The 23,012-nt window shown below is 43.6% G+C and overlaps 1 protein-coding gene across 16 annotated transcripts in view; it reads right to left on the minus strand.

Moving 5' to 3' along the window:
- The window catches only part of ST3GAL3 (ST3 beta-galactoside alpha-2,3-sialyltransferase 3), a 194,142-nt gene that overhangs the window by 130,998 nt on the left and 40,132 nt on the right, over positions 1-23,012 (minus strand). For 2 of the 16 annotated variants that reach the window (XM_046006488.1, XM_046006466.1), the window contains exon 2: positions 17,226-17,488. The exons of 10 other annotated variants lie outside the window; for them this stretch is intronic. The gene's annotated coding sequence lies outside the window, so the exon portion shown is untranslated. Of the gene's footprint in view, positions 1-16,718; positions 16,841-17,225; positions 17,489-23,012 lie in introns of those variants that run through there. 4 more of the 16 variants (XM_046006508.1, XM_046006479.1, XM_046006523.1 and 1 more) reach the window with 4 other exon arrangements.

Here is a 23,012-nt window from a genome sequence, read left to right on the forward strand (position 1 = left end):
AATCATATGTGGATAAATAATCAGTTTAGAATAAAGATATTAAAAGACTAAACAACCAAATGTGTGGACCTTATTGGGACCCAGATTAAAACAACAACTATGAAAAGGCATCTCTAAGATAATTACAGACATCTGAGCATGGATCACATGTCAGAAGATAGTAAGGAATTAGGTTAATGTGAGGTAACAGTATGATGGCTCTATTTTAAAAAGTTCTTCTCTTAGAGATGTTTACTTAAGTGTTTATGAGTAAAACGACATAGTGTCTAGGACTTGCTTTAAAATCAAATCTAAGGGCGCCTGGGTGGTTCAGTGGGTTAAGGCCTCTGCCTTCGGCTCAGGTCATAATCTCAAGGTCCTGGGATTGAGCCCCACATCAGGCTCTCTGTTCAGCAGGGAGCCTGCTTCCTCCTCTCTCTGTGCCTGCCTCTCTGCCTACTTGTGATTTCTGTCAAATATATAAATAAAATCTTAAAAAAAAAAAATAATAAAATGTAACTTTTTAGAAATACAAATAATAAAAAAAGAGACACATCTCTGTGAGAACAGGGCCTGCACATATGCCAGAGACCCTCAGATAGGATCAGACTCTTTAGTCATTTGCCATATGACATTCTATGCTTTATCTGGGAAAAAAAGCATGTACTTGGTAGGCTGTCATTAAAAGACTATAGTACTGGGGCTCCTGGGTAGCTCAGTCGGTTGAGCATCTGCCTCTTAATTTCAGCTCAGGTCATGATCTCAGGGTCATGGGATATAGTGTCAAGCTGGGCTCCCTGCTCAGCAGGGAGTCTGCCTGAAATACTCTCTCTTGGACAGTAAATAAATAAATCTTGAGAAAAAAAAAAAAAGAGTATGGTACTTGGGGTGCCTGGCTGGCTCAGTGAGTGGAGTGTGTGACTCTTGATCTTGGGATCATGAGTTCAAGTCCCGTGTTGGGTGTGGAGATTATTTTAAAAAATAAAATCTTTAAAATTAATTAATTAATTAAAAGAGTATGGTGCCATTCTGTTCTCCAAAGATCACTTAGTTAAGGCAAAGGGAGGGAGTAAAAGGTTGCTCAACCAAGTCTTTATATTTTTTCCACGAGAAATTTTACGTATCTATGACTTCATAATATGTATCTATTTAAAAAGGGAGGATAGGCTCTGCATAGTACCTCAGCTGAGAAGTGAAAAGCTAATCGCTGGTTGCCATCACTATCGTTCATCTTAAGTACTAAGAGTGGAGAGTAGGGGAGAAATGGAATATATCACGGGTAAGAATGTAAAATGGTGAAGTAGCTCTGGAAAAGAGTCTGGGATTTCCTCAGTACGGTTTTTGTTTTGTTTTGTTTTTTAAGTTTTTATTTATGTAAGTAATCTCTACACCCAATGCAGTGCTCAAACTCACAACCCTGAAATCAAGTGGCAGGGTTCTTCCCACGGAGTCAGCTGGACGCCCCCTCAGTAGGTTAAATATAGTTACGGTATGACTCAGCAACCAAGAGAATTTCATGTCCACACAAACACCTGAACATCAATGTTCATAGCGCTATTATTCACAATAGCCAAAAAGTGGAAGCAACCGAAATGCCCATCAACTGATAAATGGATGAACAAAATGCGGAATATCCGTACAGTGGAGTATCATTTCACCATAAAAAGGAATGAAGTACTGTTCCATGCTTCGACATGGATGAATCTTAAAACATCATACGAAGTGAAAGCCGGTCACGAAAGACCTCATACTGTATGATTCCATTTATACGAAATGTCCCAAATGGGCAAATCTATTGTGATAGAAAGTAGATGAGTGGCTGCCTCCGGCTAGGAGAGGTTGGGGGAAAGGGGAACGTGACTGCACGTGGATGGGTACAGGGTTCCTTTCTAAAATAAGGAAAATGTTCGAAAATTCACTGTAATGATGTGTGCACACTCTGAATATGCTAAGAAACGTGTGATTGTAAACTTCCAATGGGTGGGCGGTAGCATATGTCAATTACATTTCGAGAAAGCTGCTACCTAAAGACAGAGGTAGGAAAATGGAGGGCACATCATGTCCCCTTCAGGGAAACATGGACCCCTGTGGTTTTGGAGGCTAACCATGGACAAATTGCCTTTGTCTGTTCCTCTGAACACAGGAAAACTTACTGTTTGGACTTTTTTTTTTTTTTTTTTAAATGAAGGAAGGAAAAAAACCCCAGCAGAGAGCTAAGGAATCAGTGAACGTAATCATTACTTCTTACTTAATTATTATCCTGAGGAAAGCATAAAAAGGACCTGGTTTTTAAAACCCTCTTTTGGGGGCGCCTGGGTGGCTGGCTCAATGGGTTAAAGCCTCTGCCTTCAGCTCAGGTCATGATCCCAGAGTCCTGGGATCAAACCCCCGCATCACATCGGGCTCTCTGCTCAGCAGGGAGCCTGCTCCCTCCTCTCTCTCTGCCTGCCTCTCTGCCTACTTGTGATCTGTCTGTCAAATAAATAAAATCTTTAAAAAAAATAAAGATAAAACCCTCTTTTGGTTTCTTTCCTTAGTATTCTGCATCTCTTATTTAGTAACTTTATTATTTTTATTTAGGACTAGACAAGAGGAATGGAATTTTGCCCAATCTTTTGACCCAGAATCCTCCTGTACCTGAACTTCTGTCCCCTCAAGCAGATACTGCAACTGGAGTGCACAAAGTGTATGAAAATTTTTGAATTCGTTAACATTTATGAGTCAGGAGATTTCGCATAAAAAATCTAGATTTCCAGCTTCTCTTGAAAAATAGGCAGAATCTGGTAATACAGAAGAACGTTTCTTTTAAATGAAGCTCGGTACTGAATTAGCTTTGTAAACGACTCACAGATACTCAAGCCAGTTCTCACTCTAAAACTAGGGAAGAGAAGGTAAGGAATCAGGCAGACAGGGACTGGATGTACCGGAGGCAGAAGTTGGAGACAGAAGGGCGGACATCTTTAGAGCTACACGCTGAACTAACACAGGCTGGGACAGTCTTCCTGCTATTCCCTGTCAGAGCCGCTCTACCTTTCCTTTGCAGCCTTTACTACAGAAGAACTGAGTACTGACTTGGGTTTAATGTTGGTTTCCCCACACAGACAAAAAACTCCAGGTGACACGTATAGTCTTATCACCATACTCTTCACTTAGCACCTGGCACACAGCAGACACTCAATAACTATTTACTGAATGATAAAAAAGGAATGAACAAATGACGTGGAAAGGGATCTGGAAACAGGTAATCTTGAGGAAACAAAAAATCTTATCACGTTCTTTTTCACTACAAAGGAAAGGACTGAACACTGTCATAGAGTTACTCCAGATTTTTAGAAGTCTGTTTCCGAATATCCACAGGATGCTTGGTTCTGCCTCCCTCAGAGGGAGGAATAACGTCCGCCTCCATACATAGTTTTCGTACTTTCTACAGGGTTTTATTACTCTAGTCCTGTCTCTGGCCCCTAACCTAAAAACTTCAGTTCATGGTCAGCAATGCAAAGGTCCTGAGTCTGCCAGAGAGAGGAGGTCACTCGGTGGCCCACATATCTGCACTTACAGCAAGGTGCAGTCTTCCGGAAACATCTACTGCAAAACTCTCCACAAGGGAATGGCAGAGAAAACAGCTTTGATTCTTATTAAAATATATTATAAGCTATATGGCCCCCATTTGGTCAGTGAAACAAGAATAAAAACATCAAAAGAAAAAAACCAAGTCAGAAGTGGAATCACCACAACTTCTAACAGTTCTACCTGGTAACAAGGACTCGGTGTCGTCACATACAGCACATGCTAAGATTTAACCAACTGCCTCCCCCCATGTCTTTTATGGCTTTTCTCCTCACATCTGGGTTCCAATTAAAGTTCACCCATTGCATGTGGCTGTATTGTCTCCTAAACCTCTCTAACTTAGGAACAGCTCACCTCCTCCATTTTTGTTTACTCATGTCACTGACCTTTTTTTCCCCAAAGAGTCCAGGTCAGCTGACTTGTAGCACATCCTACATGTTGGATTTCTCTGAGTATTCCCTCAATATTAGATTCAGGTTGAACATTTTTGGCATAAACACTCTGTAGATGATAGGGATTTACTACTGCATCACATTAGAAGGCATATAATGTCAGATTCTCATGTCGGTGTTGCTAAATTTGATCATCTGATTAAGGTATTGGCCCTCAGACCACTTTTTCCCCCTTGTGGTTAGTAAGTTCATTATCAAGGTACTTGATAAAGTATATCTACAAACAACCCACTGCTAGTATCACTTAATGGTGAGAAACTAAAAGTTTTCCCACCAAGATCAGGAGCGAGGCAAGGATAGCCCCTCTCACCATTCCTTTTCAACATTGTACTGGAAGTCCAAGCTTGCTAATGCAATGAGAAAAACAACAGAAACAAAAACAAAAACAAGGAAATAAGGTATACTGATAGGGAAGGAAGACATAGTACGAGGGGTGTCTGGGTGGCTCAGTTGGTTAAATGTCCTGGGGTCAAGCCCCACATCAGGCTCCCCACTCAGCAAAGAGTCTGCTTCTCCCTTTTCCTCTCCCTCAGCCCCTAACCGTGCTCATGCTCTCTCTCTCTTACATAAATAAAATCTAAAAAAAAAAAAAAGAAGAAGAAGAAGCTAATGGGGGAATTAACAGTCAATTTTCTTAGTGTGATAATGGTACTGTGGCTATGTAGAATATCTTTGGTTTGGGTTTGTTTGTTTGTTGGGTGGGAGGGGGGCAGAGAATCTTAGCAGGGGCTTGATCTCACAACCCTGAGATCATGACCTGAGCCAAAATCAAGAGTTGGATGCTTAACCAACTGAGCCACTCAGGAGTCCCATAATACCCTTGTCTTTAGGAAATGCAAGATGAAATATTCAAGAAAAACTACCCAAAACTCTGCAAATTACTTTCAAGTAATTGAAATACTATGAACAACTCTAAGCCCACAAATCTGATAACCTAGATGAGATGGACTAATTCCTTGGAGACACAATATGCCCAAACTCACATAAGAAGAAATCGACAATCTGAACAGGCCTGTATCTATTAAATAAATTAAATTAATTAATGAAATTAATTAAGTAAGTAATTAACCACCTTCCAAAACAGAAAGCACCAGGCCCAGATGGGTTCACTGGTGAATTCTACCAACCATTTAAGGAAGACATTAAACCAATTCTTTATTATATCTTCCAGAAGACAGAAGCAGAGGGAATGTCTCCTCACTCATTCTAAAAAGCTGGCATTACCCTAATAGCAAAATGGGACAAAGACATTACAGGAAAAGAAAACTACAGACCAGCATTATGAACATACAGACATAAAAATCCTCAACAAAATATTAGAAAATTGAATCCAGAAATGTATTGAAAGAATTACATACCAAAACCAAGTGGGATTTATCCCAGGTACACAAAGCTGACTTGATTTTTGAAAATCAATTAACGTAATACATCAACATCAACAGGTTAATAAAGAAGAAAAAGCATAAGATTACATCAATAGTTGCAGAAAAAGCAATGACACAATCTTGCACCCAATCATGATAAAAACTCTCAGTAAACTAAGAAATGAACAGAACTTTCTGAACTTGATAAAGTATATCTACAAAGAACCCACTGCTAGTATCACTTAATGGTGAGAAACAAAGTTTTCCCACTAAGTTCAGGAACAAGGCAAGGATAGCCCCTCTCACCATTCCTTTTCAACATTGTACTGGAAGTCCAAGTTAATGCAATGAGAAAAACAACAGAAACAAAAACAAAAACAAGGAAATAAGGTATACTGATAGGGAAGGAAGACATAAAACTGTCTTTGTTCACAGATGCCATGACTGTCTATGTAGAAAATCTGAAAATATTGACAAAAAACTCCTAGAACTAATAGGCAATTTTAGCAAGATACAATATTAATACATAAAAGTCAATCACTCCAATATACTAGCATTGAACAAATGGAATTTGAGGGGCGCCTGGGTGGCACAGTGGGTTAAGCCTCTGCCTTCAGTTCAGGTCATGATCTCAGGGTCCTGGGATCGAGTCCCGCACCAGGCTCTCTGCTCAGCAGGGAGCCTGCCTCCCCGCCCCCGCTGCCTGCTGCTCTGCCTACTTGTGATCTCTCTCTCTCTGTCAAATAATAAATAAAATCTTAAAAAAAAAAGAAAAAAATGGAATTTGAAATTTAACACCATTTACATTAGTACCCCCCAAAATGAAATACTTGGGTTTAAATCTAACAAAATACAAGATCTATATGAGGGAAAATGTAATCTCAGATGAATGAAATCAACAAAGAACTAAAAAAATGGAGACATCCCACATTCCATAAGAAGACTAAATATTGTCAAGATGTTAGTTCTTCGAAACCTGACCTATATAGATTCAAGGTAAGCCCAATCAAAATCCCAGCAAGTGATTTTATGAATACTGACCAACTGATTCTGAAGTTTCTATGGAGAGATAAAAGACCCAGAACTGGCAACACAATACCGCAGAACAAAGGTGGGAGACTGGCATTCCTAACTTCAACACTTACTACAACACTACAGTCATCAAGACAATGTAGTACTGGCCAAAGACGAGACAAACAGATCAATGGAATAGAGAGACCAGAAACAGACCTATATATATATATATATTTATATAATCTGTTTCTCAGAGATCTGTTGACTATATACATATATATATTTATATATTTTATTATGACTATGTATTTATTTATATATATATATATATATATATATATATATTTATATATTTATATATAGTCAACAGATCTCTGAGAAAGGCAGCTGTTTCAACGAGTGATACTGGAACAACCGGACAACCACATGCAAAAAAACTGAGTCTAGGTAGAGAACTTTCAAAAAACTCAAAGTGGATCACAGACCTATGTATAAAACAGAAAGCTGTAACAGTGTGAGAACACAGAGGAAAAATCTAGATGACCTTGGGTTTGGCAGGGACTTTTTCTTAATTTTTTTTTTTAAGATTTTATTTATTTATTTGACAGAGATCACAAGTAGGCAGAGAGAGAGAGAAAGGGAAGCAGGCTCCCCGCTAAGCAGAGAGCCTGATGTGGGGCTCAATCTCAGGACCCTGGGATCATGACCTGAGCCAAAGGCAGAGGTTTTAACCCACTGAGCCACCCAGGCAACCCTTGGCAGGGACTTTTTAGATACAGTGCCAAAGACGTGATTCAGGAAAGAAAGAAATGTTATACTAGACCTCATTAAAATGAAAAACTTCTGCTCCATAAAGAGAATGAAAAGACGGGACGCCTGGGTGGCTTAGTTGGTTAAGCCTCTGCCTTCTGGCTCAGGTCATGATCCCGGGGTCCTGGGATTGAGTCCCGAGTCAGGCTCCTTGCTCAGCAGGGAACCTGCTTCTCCCTCTGCCTCTGCCTGCCACTCTGCCTGCTTGTGCGTGCTCTCTCTCTCTCTCTCTCTCTCTCCCTGATAAATAAAATCTTTAAAAAAATAAGAGGATAAAAAGACAAGCACCGTTTGGGATAAAATAATTGTAAAAGACAAATCTGATAAAGGACAATGATCCAAAATATACAAAGAACTCTTGAAACTCAATGATAAGAACGCAGACAACCCAATTAAAAAGTAGGCGAAAGACCTCAATAGAGTCCTCACCAAACAGGACATATGGATGACAAATAAGCATATAAAAAGATGTTCCACAGGGCACCGAGTTGGCTTGGTTGGCAGAGCATGTCACCCCTGAGCTCAGGGTTGTGAGCTCAAGCTCCATGTTGGGTGTGGAGTCTAGTTAAAATAAATAAAATAAAAAAGTAAAAACTTCAAAAAAATGTTCCATACCGTATGCCAATAGAGAAATGCAAATTAAATAAAACAGCAATGACATACAGTACACACCTATCAGAATGGCCAAAATCCAGAACACCGACAACACCACAAATACGCACAAGGATGTGGAGCGACAGGAGCTCTCGTTCATTGCTGGCAGGAATGCAAGGTGGTGCAGCCATTTTGGAAGACAGTCTGGCAGTTTCTTACAAAACTAAACATACTCTACCATACACTCCAATAATCATATCCTTTGGCATTTATCCAAAGGGCTTGAAAACTTATGTCCACACAACAAAACCCTGCACACAGACGTTTACAGCAGCTTTATTCATAACTGCCAAAACTTGGAAGCAACCAAGATGTCCTTTAGTGGTTGAATGAACTGTGGTAGATCCAGACAGTGCAATATTATCAAGCACTAAAAAGAAATAAACTATCAAGTCATGAAAAGACACAGAAGAGCCTTAAATGAGTATTTTTTGAAGATTTTATTTATTTATTTGACAGACAGAGATCACAGGTAGGCAGAGAGGCAAGCAGAGAGAGAGAGGAGGAAGCAGGCTCCCTGCTGAGCAGAGAGCCCGATGCGGGGCTTGATCCCAGGACCCTGGGATCATGACTTGAGCTGAAGGCAGAGGCTTTAACCCACTGAGCCACCCGGGTGCCCCTCCTTCAACGAATATTGCATAGTGAAAGAAGCCAATCCGAAAAGACTGCAATCTCTTGTTCCAACTATATTACCCTCTGGAAAAGGCAAGACTATGGAGCCAGTAAAAGGATCAGCATTTTCCACGGGTTGGGCGGAAGGGAGAGATGAACAGGTGGAGCACAGAGGATTTTTAGGGCAGTGAAACTGTTCTGTATAACATAATGTTGTAATGTGTCATGTGTGTAATGTGTAAATGTGTACAATGTGTAATGACATGTAACATAAAGGATACATGTCATTACACATTTAGCCAAAGCCACACACAGTGCTGACACCAAGAGTAAACCCTACTGTAAACCATGGGCTTTGGGTGATACTGGCACATCACTGCAGGTTCATCGACTGTTAACCAATGGGAATGGTGGTGGTGTTGACAATGGGTGAGGCAGTGCATGTGTGGGCGCAGAGCGTTTATGGGAAATATCCTTTGCTATGAACCCAAAACTGCTCTGAAAAAATGAAGTCGTAAAAATAAAAACTCTGCAACTTACTTTCAAATAGTACAGAAAAATGTGTCTGTCTACAGAGACAGAACAAATGTGGCAAAACATAAAAATGTTAACTAGAAAATCTAGTTGAGAGGATCCTGATGCTTACTGTACTGTGCTTTCAACTTTTAACTGTTTTGGTTTTTTTTTCTTTTTTTTTGGTAATTTTTCCAAAGCAGAAAGCTGATGTGAAACAAATAAAAAGGATTAACAACGGGTCAGAACCCAAGCCCTGAGTCCAGAGCATGTGGTAACCTTGGGCAGACAACACTAAGATGCCCAAGAAGCGTGGGCCAGAATCTCTCCACTCCTTGAGGAAATGGAAAAAAAACAAAACCTCAGGGGCGCCTAGGTGGCTCAGTGGGTTAAGGCCTCTGCCTTCGGCTCAGGTCATGATCCCAGAGTCCTGGGATCGAGCCCCACACTGGGCTCTCTGCTCAGCAGGGAGCCTGCTTCCTCCTCTCTCTCTGCCTGCCTCTTTGCCCACTTGTGATCTCTGTCTGTCAAATAAATAAATAAAATCTTAAAAAAAAAACAAAAAACTCACAGGTTGACTGTCCCCCAGGAGCCAAAATTCCAGCCACCAGAGGTGGGTCAGATGTGAGCCTAGGGCTGAGGTCACTGAGAAGTCACTGTGCTTACAACGCTCAAGAGGCTTCCCTTCTTCCTTCTTCACTTCCGTATTCCTACTGAGAGCATTCGCCACCCAATTAAGAAATTCATCCAGGGACGCCTGGGTGGCTCAGTCGGTTAAGCCTCCAACTCCTGATTCCAGCTCAGGTCATCATCTCAGGGTCCTGAGATCAAGCCCCATGATGGACCCCACACTCAAGGGGAGTCTGCTGGAGATTCTCTCCCTCTCCCTAACCCCCCCTCCCCCTCTGCTCCTCCCGCCTCCCGCATGTGTACGTGTGCATATGTGCGTGCACTTTCTCTCTCGAATAAATAAATCTTTAAAAAAAAATTCACTAATAAAGTGATCTGGGGGCACCTGAGTGGCTCAGTCAGTTAAATGTCTGACTTTGGTTCAGGTCATGATCTCCGTGTCCTGGGACAGAGCCTGGGAGGCATTGGGCAACCTGTTCGGCGGGGAGTCTGTTCCTCTCCCTTAGCACCGCCCCCCAACCCGGCACCCCCTCCTGCAACTCACGTTCTCTCAAATAAATAAATAAAATCTTTTTTAAGGCTTATTTACTTATTTATTTATTAGAGAGAGAGAGAGAGTGCGCACAAACTGGTGAGAGAGGCAGAGGGAGAGGGAGAAGCAGACTATAATTGAAAACTTTAAAAAAAAAAAAACCATATCTATATGCCAATGTGATTAATTACATACAACAAGGAAAAACATTTGGGACACAGGAAGCAGTTCAGGAAGAAAATGAAACAAAAGTTACCTTGGATTGCCTCTGAATGATGGAAATATAGGTGTGCTTTCTAAAATGAGCCTTATTTTATCATGACTCAAACACACAGACACACACAGTTTTATGAAAAACTCTAATTCCCGAGTTCTGGTCTAATTCCCGAGCTCACAGCATCAAAAGTCGTTTCCAAAAAGACCCAGTCTCCCTTATTTAAATATAAATGGTGATTTCCAAGAACCTATTTCACAGTACATGGAAAAAAGGTCTCTAATTCATGTTTTCTAAACCAGTCAGTGTGTTTACGGCAGGCACGTTCAAGCACTCATTTTGGATACAGAATGTGTTCACAATTTTTACGTGGATGCTGATCGCCCAAAGGGAGGGAGCCAGGGCAAAGTGGAGGCTGGGGATGGCAGACGGAGAAGCTGATGCTGACCCGATGAGGGACGAGGGAATCCCACTGGACTTGGCAAGTGGGGGAGTGAAGATGGAGTGCTGGCAGAGCCGGGGTGAGGCCCCAGGACGCAACAGATGCCAGCCTTGTTCTTCTGGCCAACGAGGCTGCAAAGTCGGTCGGAGATCAGAACGTGAAGGGCTTTGTATGCCATGACGGTAAGTTTTGAACTCTTCCTGCTTGGGACCAGGGCGGAACGCTTCCTTCCAGTTCAGGGACGAGACTTCATTTGATTTAACAGCCCAGGCGTTTGGCCAAGTATCTGGCATGCTGCAGGAATTCAACAATGTTTGCTAAACCGAATGATTTCTTCTCCTTCTAAGCCCCGAGAAGCAAGGGGAGAGTGGATCAGATGTTTTGTTTCCAGCCTTGACAGCCAGTCGAAAACCGTCCAGCTAATTTTCATCGCTGTGCTCGCTTCCAGGATGGCTTTTGCTTCGGTCAAGGTGGTCTTTAAACAAGACGTTTCCTTTCATTAGGATTTAGTCACTCGTCCTGCATCACCAAGCCACGATGGGCTTGCACCTCCCTCCTCTGTCTTCGTTCAGCTCTACATAGAGCTGACGACTGAAGGCCAGTCACTGGGCCGGAAGTTCTCTCTCAAAACTTCTGGCATAAAATTGCTCATAATAGTCTCTTCTTATCTTTTTAATGTCTGTAATTTCTCTAGTGTTGTCCCTTTTCCATGGCAGGCGGGTGTTGCTCATTTGGCCCTGGTGCTCCCACGATCTCTCTCCCCGGATTGCTACGTGGTCAGCCCTGCCAGAGGTCTGTCCATTTTATTAGTCTTTCAAAAGCACAAGCTTTGGGGTTTGTTAATCTTCTATATTCTAAGGTGGTTTTTTTTTTTTTTCTTCAAACTCCACTCTTTATTATTTTAGTTCCCTTCTTTGGGTTTAATTTGCTGTACATTTCCTAACTTCCTGAAACCCACGCCTCCAACACTGATTTCCAGCCTTTGTTTTTTCTTAATATACACACTGAGGCCTGTAGATTTCCCGCTAAGCTTGATTTTGGTAGCATTACCCACATTCTAACGTAGTGTTTTTTAATATGCAGTTCAAATACTCTCCAATTTCCATTATGATTTTTTTCGTTGACACGACGATTATTTACAAGTTTATCTCTTTGACTTCTGGACCTACAAGGATTTTCTAGCTATCTTTGTTACTGACGTCTAGTTTCATTCCACACTGGCCAGAGAATTTATTCCATGTGCTACCACTCCTGGGAACTGTGTTGAGACTTGCTACATGTATTGCCCGAAGCTTCCTCTTCTAGGAAAGTCTGAACTCTTCAGTGTGACCTGAATCATGAACCTACCTGCCCCGTGAGGGACATCGTCTCATTGGAGCCCTGCCTGCTGGCCACGCGGGATTCCCTGTGGTTTTCTGAAGACGGTCAGGCTCGTTCACATTCTGTGCCTTTGCCCATAATCTTCGCTTTGCCAGAAATGCCCTAGTGCTACTGTATTGCTCCTCCTCATTATCCTCCTCTCCGCAGGTCAGACCCCCCCCACTTCCATGCAGCCTTTCCCACCCTCTCCCATCCCTGAACTACTAGAGACAGCCAGGACCTGCACCTGCTTTTCCCTCACCCCCTCTCTTCCACGCTGCTGCCAGAGTTCTCTTCCTAAAGTGCAGATCTGGCCACGTCTCCTTCACACAATCCTTTCATCACATCCCCCTACCCAGAGCCTGAACTTGGCGCTCCACACGGGACTCTCTCCCAGCCCTTCTCCAGGTCCCCACACCTGTGTTCCTGCTGTTCCCTAAATGCACTTCCTGCCTTGTTCCTGCAGCTTTCGAGTCCAGGCTCAAGAGTGGCTTCCTCCACCAGGTCCTTCCTACACCCCCACCCCCAACACTGCCCTTCCCCAGCAAGTTAACCACTCCCTGTGTAACGGTAACGATCAAGGGCAGAGGTGGGGAGAACTTCCCTTCGTGAACTGTTAATTATGTTATTTATTCTATTTCAGGAGGATTCGGGGGGGGGGGGGGTTTCACGGCAGAGTGTGGCCTTTTGCAAAAGGCAGGCCAGCACTGTGGGCCCCGCCTACCTCCCTCTGTCTTAGCCTATATAACACCTAGTGCACTAACTTTTTAAAATATGTCTTACCTAATCAGACTGTGATTTCCTTAAAGGCAGGGGTTGAGGCTTATTTGATTTTGATCTTAGGAGACTAGCACAGTAACTAGCTTAACAGGTACAACTACATGAACTTCACTGGGGGAACTAAAGGAAGACAATTTTCAATTCTAGGTACCCAAATAGAAATTTCAGAAGAAAGCTCTTTGCGCAGTTAATTCTTCACACTGAAGGCTGGAACAGCATGTTTCTGCCAGGTGTTTCTAGTCCGTCTAAGAACCTTTAATGGTCCTCCTACATCAAACCTGAACTTGGAGAGCTGGGACCAGGCCTCCGTCATGGACTCTGCCCCCAATCCAGTCTTCCGTCCCACTTTCCTGTGCCACTACCCGCCCCCCTCAAGATTCACTTGTGGCTCTCAGCCATCCCTGCTGCTTCAGAAGTATTACTAATGCTCCTACTTAGCTAGTGCACTTTCCTAAGGTCCCCTAATGTCCTACCCCACTCATCAGGGTCCCTGTCGCAGAGTGCAGGTCCTTCTCAAAGCCCCCCTCGATTTCACTCCTTCCACCTCACCTCTGGAACACTTAACTGGGCCCTGTCTTACCCTTGGTTCCTTTCTCTGAGCCACAACTTTCGGTCTGCCAAGTTCTCAGGCCCAGGTGCTCTCGTCCCCTGTGCCCCATGTTGCCCAGAACAAAGCTAGTAAGTGCCCAAGGTCACTCAGAAGTAACACCTGTTGACTGACAAAGTCACTGATCTCTCTAGGTCAGCTTCTCCCCATCCAGTTCAAGGGTTGCTTGGGTGGTACCCCCACGAATCCCCAGGAACTATCAATGCTGTCTGCATGAATATTTCCTTGTAATCCTATACTCCCAATCCCCTCCATGTCACCATGCGAAAGACATTCCTGCATAAGTGAGGGAGAGATGAGAGCTTGTTTTCCTAGCTACAGGATGGAACCAGAGGCTTTTCAATGTTCTTCTGTTGCCCTAGAAATACATACACACAGGCATACACACGCAAACATACAAATCAAGTTGCTGTGCCTCTTTCTGCCTTTCCAGAGTAAATAATCCTTAAATTCTCAGTTCTGTATTACTGTTCTGTTCCCACCCTCTAGGAAAATGTTCCTTTCCGGAACCTTTTAAAAATACCCGCAGGTGAAAATGAAACTGTGATAGTATGATTTGGAAATTTAAATATGTAACTCTAAGAAATTAAAAACATATAGTTTTGAAGTGTCTTTGATCCCCCAAGAGTGGTGAGACCCAGCCACTGCAGGGTATGAGCAATATAACACTGTAGCAGCCAGGGTTCCATGTCTGTGTCGGTCCCCCCAACGCCCCCCCCCACCCTCCAGCCCCCAGCACCCCCAACTACTCTAGGTGCTAGCTCCCCTCAGTCGGTGATGGGCGGTCTGCTCAATGGAATGTGGGCTGCAAAAGCATATCCCCTCCAGTTCCGGCCCACAGAGACCTGCAAAATCTCCATGTTCTGCCCTCTTTCTCCTCTGTGAACTGATCAGGACCAGAGGAGGACTCTGAGCCCCTAGGGGCTGGTAGGGTCACTAGATGGGAGGAGTCTGCATCCCTGAACGAATGAAGCAGGACAGAACTCTTCCCCCAGCCCCCACAGCCCTACACTAGACAGTGACAAGAAAGAAATCAACCTTCACTGTGGTAAGCCACTGCAATTTGGGGGTCGCCTGTCATAACAGAAAGTCCCCACTGACTAAAATGATATTATCCTGAATTCTTAAAGTTAAAAAGGATAATTATTCCTATTACTTACAAACTACTCTGTCTAAAGCTCTTTTGTTACTGTTCTCCCTTTCAGATGACTTGGGCACTGGTGGGAGCTGTAGAATGCCCCTCAGATACCCCCTCCCCCGGCCGGAAGGACTAGTCCCCATCTGCCGGCATCACTGTGAGCAGAAAGCTCCCAGCTGTCAGGAATCTTCAGGAAATGGCTTAGTTGAACTGAGCTGCTTGCCCATTGTCACGCCCTTCCGGGGTGGCCTTCCAATAACTAGTGGCAGTCTGTGACCGGTCCGGGAGAAACTTATCGTTTCTTACCCCAACTCAGGAGGGCCGTCCCCCCTCCTGAGTTGGCTGAGGCCTTTCTTAGGACTGAAGCACAGCCCACGTTCTCCCTCTGCACAATCCTGCTTCCTTTTCCTCCCTTTCCTTTTTTTCCCCATCAGGGGTGTTGACCCCAAATTCCCCAGGAAGCTTTCCAGACTCTGACATGTACCTCAGAGTCACTTCCCCATGACCCCAACCCGAGACAGGCGGCACTGTATTCCTGATACAACAGCAGGCTGCCCTCCCCCCGCCTCGGCAGGTGGCCCGAATACCAGATTTTCTGATCAACAATGAAAATACACAGTCACAATGGGACAGAAGCTCTACAACTGAGGCTGTCCAGCATGGGTGAAACAGGTGACGGGGACTGAGGACACTTGCTGTGATGAGCAGCCGGGACTGTACGGAAGTGTGGAATCGCTCTACCGTACCCCCTGAAAACTACTATTACACTGTCGGTGAACTAGCTGGCATTGAAATGAAAACTTCAGGAAAAATAAAACAGAGACTCTACAAAAATTCAGAATGGATTAGACTATTAAAAGACAGACTCTTCACAAGGAAACAAGAGAAACCATGAACGCTTTGAGAAAAGGGGCTTTGAAATTGTCCTCAAGAAAACATTACCACCTGGCTTGTAGTCAAATAAAGAAATTATTAAATACATAACAAAGAGGTACATAACAAAAATTATTGAGGCTCTATTATTCATCCGTGCAGGTATCTGGTATTTTTACACTTACAGCGGCTACTTTTTGAGCTAAGGACTTTATTCACGTGCATTATCTCATTAAACTCCTTATACGTTTCGCAGGCGGTAAAATTCAGGCTCACAGAGAGTAAATACGTTACCTAAAGTCCCAGAAGTTAGGACCCAAAGTCAGGTCTGGATTACTCCAAAACCTCAACTCTCTAGTATGCCCTGCATATTCAAGCTATTATATAAGGGGTTAGCCACTAAGTAATTTGCAAGGTCGAAGGGAGAGCAAAAGGCAAGTATATGCGATTCCAAAACCTGTTCTCTCCTCTCACCCCCTCTCTCCACGACAGGCACAGGCACTGCCGTCCAGGTCGGCAGGCTCCAGGGAATGAGTTAAACAACTCTTCCCCACACGATTTTGCCAGAAAGAGACCCAGCTCCTAACTGTCCTCTGGCGATTCCAAAGGTTCTTCTGCCCTCTTGTGGCTCAAGAACACTACTACATCTTGAAGCCCCATTAAAAAGCAAACATACCATATAAAGGCAACTGGCAGTCAACACGAAACAGCAGGAGGCAGTTGGGATGGGCTCTAAATGAAGGAGATTCAGTAACTCAAAACCCTGACCTTGTCACTCTTCCGTGACAACCACTGCTTGTGATAAGATCGTAAGAAGAACAACACTACTATAGAACAGACAAAAACAAATCGGTATTTTGTAATGAGAGTAAGGAACGGGACAACAGCTACATCCACTTGAACAGGGACCGAAGTTTAAAACCTCCTAAGCCCCAAACAAAACCCCCAGCCTTTGCTTTCCACACTTTTTAACAGTATATTTTAGAAATCTCATAGCAGCAAATACACAGCCTCCTCACCCTTCAGGGGCAGGGCACTCCCCTGAATGGGAGAACTTGGCCCCAATGGTGAACACTTGATGGCCTTCCCAGCTTTTGCTATTAAAAACGCCAAACAAGCAAACAAAGAAAATCCACCACAGTGGATCATCTTGTACACAGACCATTTTGCAAGATTACCTGCAGATGAATTCCCAGGAGTGCAAATGTGGGGTCAAAGGGCACCAGCATGCCTTTGTATTACTTTCTAAAACTCTCTTCTTTCTCTGACTTCCCCCTCCTAGCTCTCTGGCTGCTCCTTCTCAGGCTTCTTCTTGTGCCTTCTTAAAAGTTTACAAACCAGCTTTATTTGGGGTGACTTTCTAAGCAGCAACCACTTGCTGCCCAACCCTTAGTTATAAATTCCCACAGGACTTGGTCCTTGGTCCTCTTTCATCCTGTATCCTTTCCCAGCTATCAGTTTTCAGGGTTTTATGCTTCCAGAGTAATTTTATGCACATGCATGCAAATCCATATGTACTATAAAAATGTGTGTGTAAAAATGAATGTACCCGCACAAGACTTCCTCTCCCCTTCTATGCAAATGTTAGCGTTCACATCGCAAACTAAAGGAGTTGTAAGGGGATACTGCCAAGCTTCAACTTTCATGAGAGATAAAACTGTGGCCCCAAACATTCTTCAACTCACAGTTATGTGGCAGCCAATTGGAGTGTACCCACAGGGGAAGATCAGATTCAAGTACTGCTCCCCCACTCCAGCCTCCTGTTTGGAAAGGTTTCACAAAATAGGGGCGCCTGGGTTGTTCAGTCCATTAAGCATCTGCCTTCAGCTTGGGTCATGATCCCAGGTTCCTGGGGGTCCAGCTCTCTGCTGGGCGGGGAGCCCGCTGGGCGAGGAGCCCGCTTCTCCCTCTCCCTCTATTGCTCCCCCTGCTTGTGCTCTCTCGCTCTCTGTCAAATTAAAAAAAAAAAAAAAAAAAAGGTTTCACAAAATAGCCATAAATTAATTCAAGGGAAGAATAGGGCACAGAGGTCGATAAATCAAAGATCAGAGTCTATACAGATCTTTGATATCTATGGTTATCTACCACTGAAAGATTTATTATTTTACTTTTTTTTTTAAGTATTTTATTTATTTATTTGACAGAGAGAGAGTTCACAAGTAGGCAAAGAGGCAGGCAGAGAGAGAGGGAGAAACAGGCTCCTCACTGAGCAGAGAGCCTGATGCAGGGCTCGATCCCAGGACCCTGAGATCATGACCTGAGCCAAAGGCAGAGGCTTAAACCACTGAGCCACCCAGGCGCCCCTTATTTTACTTTTATAATGAAAGTTCTCTTAACTACATAAAAGTAGAAAGAAGAGTGTAATGAACCCCATCCTACAGATTTAACAATTAAAACCTTCAGCTACTGGCTTCCTGGTTTCACTACTTTCTTCATTCTTTCTCTCTTCCCTCCCCTCCCCTGCTCCTCCTTTCCCCTTCTCTCTGTTTGGGGCTTATAATTTTGAAATAAGTCCCTGACATCACGCTGTTTCATCCCTAAATACTTTGTCTGGACATAAAAATAAAACACAAAGACATTTCCTTATATGACCACAACATCATTATCACATCTAACAAAGTTAATAATTTCTTGATATCATCAAGTGCTCAGTCCATATTCAAACCTCCACAATTATCTCAAGGAAATCTTTCTACAGCTTGCCTCAGGTTTCAAGGGAAGTGTACAGCCAAAGAATTCCCAAGCCCTGTCTGCAACAGCCCGTGACTATTAAATCTGAATAGAATTTCCAGGTTCCCAAACCCCGACCAACAGGAAATGAACTGCTAAAGCTCCCAGGAGGGGCGTCCCTCATAGTGCCCACACTGATGTGGCCTTGGCATCCACGGGTTAAGGAAGAACCACCCTGTACCCTTTCACTATCATACTCCCACCCCCCCCCAAGGTCCTAAGCAAACAATCTATTTTCCGCCTCTACAGATTTGCCATATTTGGACATCTCCTACAATATGTGGTCCTTTATGACAGGTTCGCGTGTTTTCAATGTTCATTCATGTTATAGGATATATTAGCACCTCGTTCCTTCCTTAACCTTCCACTGTATGGACATCCCACATTCCGTGTACCCACTCACCAGCTGACCAACATCTGGGCTGTTTGCACTTTTTGGCTGTTAGGAATAATACTGCTATGAACACTTGTGTACAAGTTTTAGTTTGGACATATGCTTTCATTTCTCTTGAGGTCCCAGGCGTGGACTCTGGGTCAAACGGCAACTCGACATCTAACTTTTTGAGGAACTGCCAGACTGCTCTCCAAAGCGGCCACATCGTTTCATGTTCGGACACGCAGCGCACGAGGACTCTCAGTTCTCCGCATCATCACCAACACTTGTTATTCTCTGTCCTCTTCATTACAGCCATGCTAGTAGGTGGTAAGTGGTGTCTCAGTGTGATTGATCCTGACCATGTAATCAGGTTCCTCCTCCCCTGCTTTCCAAAAGTGGAGTGCTCCCATGAAAACTTTCATAAGCCAAAATGGCATAGAGTGAAGAAACACCCCTCACTTTTTATTTTATTAACATATAATGTATTATTAGCCCCAGGGGTACAGGTCTGTGAATAGCCAGGTTTACACACTTCACAGCATTCACCATAGCACATACCCTCCCCAATGTCCATAACCCAACCACCCTCTCCCCACCCCACCCCCCCAGCAACCCTCAGTTTGTTTTGTGAGATTAAGAGTCTCTTATGGTTTGTCTCCCTCCAAATCCCATCTTGTTTCATTTATTCTTCTCCTACCCCCAAACCCCCCATGTTGCTTCTTGACTTCCTATCAGGGAGATCATATGATAGTTGTCTTTCTCCAATTGACTTATTTTGCTCAGCATAATACCCCCTAGTTCCATCCACATCGTTGCAAATGGCAATATTTCATTTTTGATGGCTGCATAGTATTCCATTGTGTATACACACACACGACATCTTCTTTATCCATTCATCTGTTGATGGACATCGAGGTTCTTTCCATAGTTTGGCTACTGTGGACATTGCTGCTATAAATATTCGACACCCCTCATTTATATGGGAAAGTGTTTGCGTGCTGCTAGACCCCCAAAAATAACTCCTTTAGGCCTCTCTGATACCTTAGGGCACACCTTGCTAAAGGAGGCACAAAATAGATCGAGCTCAAGCAGAGATGCTAACTGACACCATTCAAAGCTCCAAGCGGCATGATGCAGCCACAGTGAGTGTAGTTCCCGCTGAAGGAGCTTGGGGGTGCCACTCCTGCCACTCGGAGTGCGCGCTGCCGCTGTGCCAGCTCTGGGCAAATGGAACACTGAGTGCTATTTTCTCTTTCCGCCCTTTTTTCATGAAGGCAAAAATCCTCTTCAGGGTTCTCTGCGCGAAAACAGGTACAAGCCGTGCAGGTGTCAAGTAAAAGCGAGGGGGCTAACCCGAACTTCTGAAAGGCAGGAGATGCCGGCATCTTCAGCAGAATGGCCATTCAGATTCCTTGCCCATTAGAAGTGGCTTGTCTTCTTATTGAGTTGTAAGAGTTGAACATTCTGCTTTTTTCCCCATCTTTTCCATTGAGAATAAAAGGTTCCCAACCACTTAAGAGAGTATTGATTGTTCTTTCTCTAGAGCCAGAAGTGACCACCAGAACCGGTTTCAAACTCCCCCAGATCAATGATAGCTTCCCACCGCTGTGCAGGCTTTTGAAAAGCCAGACAATCAACAACAGCTTCACTTCAACGACCAGACTTCTGGAAGCCACTCCATTCAGCAACAATCCTCCTCCAACAACTGCGTGTCCACGGCAAAAGGTCAGCCAATCCCTAAACACTCTTAATCCCGAACATCTACCAAGGCCTGAACTCCACTCTCTGGAACACCCGAGAATAAACAGTGGTTCTTAAGCTTCTGGTATCGGGACCGTTTTACATCCTCGAAACTTACTGAGAACTCCAAAAAGGGTCTATATGTGTGGGCTAACAGTTAATATTTACTATGTTGGAAATTAAAAGTAAGAATTTTGGGGCGCCTGGGTGGCTCAGTGGATTAAGCCGCTGCCTTCGGCTCAGGTCATGATCTCAGGGTCCTGGGATCGAGTCCCGCGTCGGGTTCTCTGCTCAGCAGGGAGCCTGCTTCCCTCTCTCTCTCTCTCTCTCTCTGCCTGCCTCTCTATCTACTTGTGATCTCTCTCTGTCAAATAAATAAATAAAATCTTTTTAAAAAATAAATAAATAAATAAAAGTAAGAATTTTTTTTTTTAAAGATTTTATTTATTGGGCGCCTGGGTGGTTCAGTGGGTTAAAGCCTCTGCCTTCCGCTCAGGTCATGGTCCCAGGGTCCTGGGATCGAGCCCCACATGGGGCTCTCTGCTCCGCAGGGAGCCTGCTTCCTCCTCTCTCTCTGCCTGCCTCTCTGCCTAGTTGTGATTTCTCTCTGTCAAATAAATAAAATTTTTTTTTTTTTTAAATTTTTTTCTCTGCTGAGCAGAGAGCCCGATGTGGGGCTCGATCCCAGGACCCTGGGATCTGCCTCTCTATCTACTTGTGATCTCTCTCTGTCAAATAAATAAATAAAATCTTTTTTAAAAATAAATAAATAAATAAAAGTAAGAATTTTTTTTTTTAAAGATTTTATTTATTGGGCGCCTGGGTGGTTCAGTGGGTTAAAGCCTCTGCCTTCCGCTCAGGTCATGGTCCCAGGGTCCTGGGATCGAGCCCCACATGGGGCTCTCTGCTCCGCAGGGAGCCTGCTTCCTCCTCTCTCTCTGCCTGCCTCTCTGCCTAGTTGTGATTTCTCTCTGTCAAATAAATAAAATTTTTTTTTTTTTTAAATTTTTTTCTCTGCTGAGCAGAGAGCCCGATGTGGGGCTCGATCCCAGGACCCTGGGATCATGACCTGGGCCGAAGGCAGAGGCTTTAACCCACTGAGCCACCCAGGCAGCCCAAAAGTAAGAAATGTTTAATTAAAATTACTTATACTAAGATCATTAAATATTACCATAAACAATACGATTTTATGAGGAAAAAAAAACTTCTCCAAAAAAAAAAATTAGTAGGAAGTTGGTACTGTTTACATGCGCGAACGTCTTTAATTTACAACTTTATAAAAGAAGTGTGGATTCGCCTCGGTTTCCACATTCAGTCTGTTGTGAGACATTGTTTTAAATATATGAAAAAAATTTGGGCCTCTCACAGATAATACAGTTGGAAGAGGGAGAGGTTAAAGGTGGCTCAGTGGATTAAGCCACTGCCTTCGGCTCGGGTCATGATCTCAGGGTCCTGGGATCGAGCCCCGCGTCGGGCTCTCTGCTCCGCGGGGAGCCTGCTTCCTCCTCTCTCTCTGCCTGCCTATCTGCCTACTTGTGATCTCTCTGTCAAATAAATAAAGAAAGAAAGAAAGAAAGAAAGAAAGAAAGAAAGAAAGAAAAAAAAGAAGAGGGAGAGGTATTTCAGATGTTTATGGATATTCCACTCAAAAAGTAGTCGTTTCTTAAAGGTTACTGGCAATATGGAATCTGAAACCCTATCAGGAAACATTTTCATACTTTATTACATTAACATACATGGGTCTGGGGCGCCTGGGTGGCTCAGATGGTTAAGTATCTGCCTTCGGCTCAGGCCATGATCTCCAGGTCCTGAGCCCCATGTCGGGTTCCCAGCTCAGTGGGGAGTCTGCTTCTCTCTCCTGCTTCTCCCCCATTTGCGCTCTCTCTGTTTCTCTCTCAAATGAATAAATAAAATCTTAAAAAAAATTAAAACAAACAAAACGTCCACTGGTTTATCTCACACGTAGAAGGAAATTTTTGCCATGCGTGATTTGTGAACATTACAACTGTGGGCTTTTGACACAAAATTAATTCATAGAGTTATACAGAACTTCCAATGTTTTCATATTCATTATACCATATTTTTAAAAATCCCATTTGCAGAGTGCCTGGGTGGCTCAGCTGGTTAAGCGAGTAACTCTTGATTTCAGCCTATGTCATGACTACAGGATCCTGGGATCGGGCCTTGGGTTCTGTGCTCAGTAGGGAGTCTGCTGGAGATTCTTCTGTCCTTCTCCCTCTGCCCCTCCCCATCTCTTTCTCTCTCTCAAATAAATAAAATCTTTTCTAAAAATCTTATAAAAATGTCTTTTGAAAAGCAAAATTTTTTTACCTTTGATGAAATCTAATTGATTAATTTTTTTTTCATGCTTTCTTTACCCTCCTTAAGGAATCATTAGCAAATCCGAGGCATCTGGGTGGCTCCACTGGGTGAGTGTCCAACTCTTCATTTCAGGTCAGGTCATGGTCTCAAGGTCACCGTATCTGGTCCTGTGTGAGGCTCTGTGCTCAGTGGGAGTCTGCTTGGATATTCTCTCCCTTTGCCCCTCCCACTGCTCACGCTCTCTCTCTCTCTCAAATCAATCAACCCTTAAAAAAAATCTTTAGCAAACTCAAGGTTAGTAAGA

This window comes from Meles meles, chromosome 1 (genome assembly GCF_922984935.1).
Source record: "Meles meles chromosome 1, mMelMel3.1 paternal haplotype, whole genome shotgun sequence".
Classification (NCBI taxonomy): Eukaryota; Metazoa; Chordata; class Mammalia; order Carnivora; family Mustelidae; genus Meles; species Meles meles.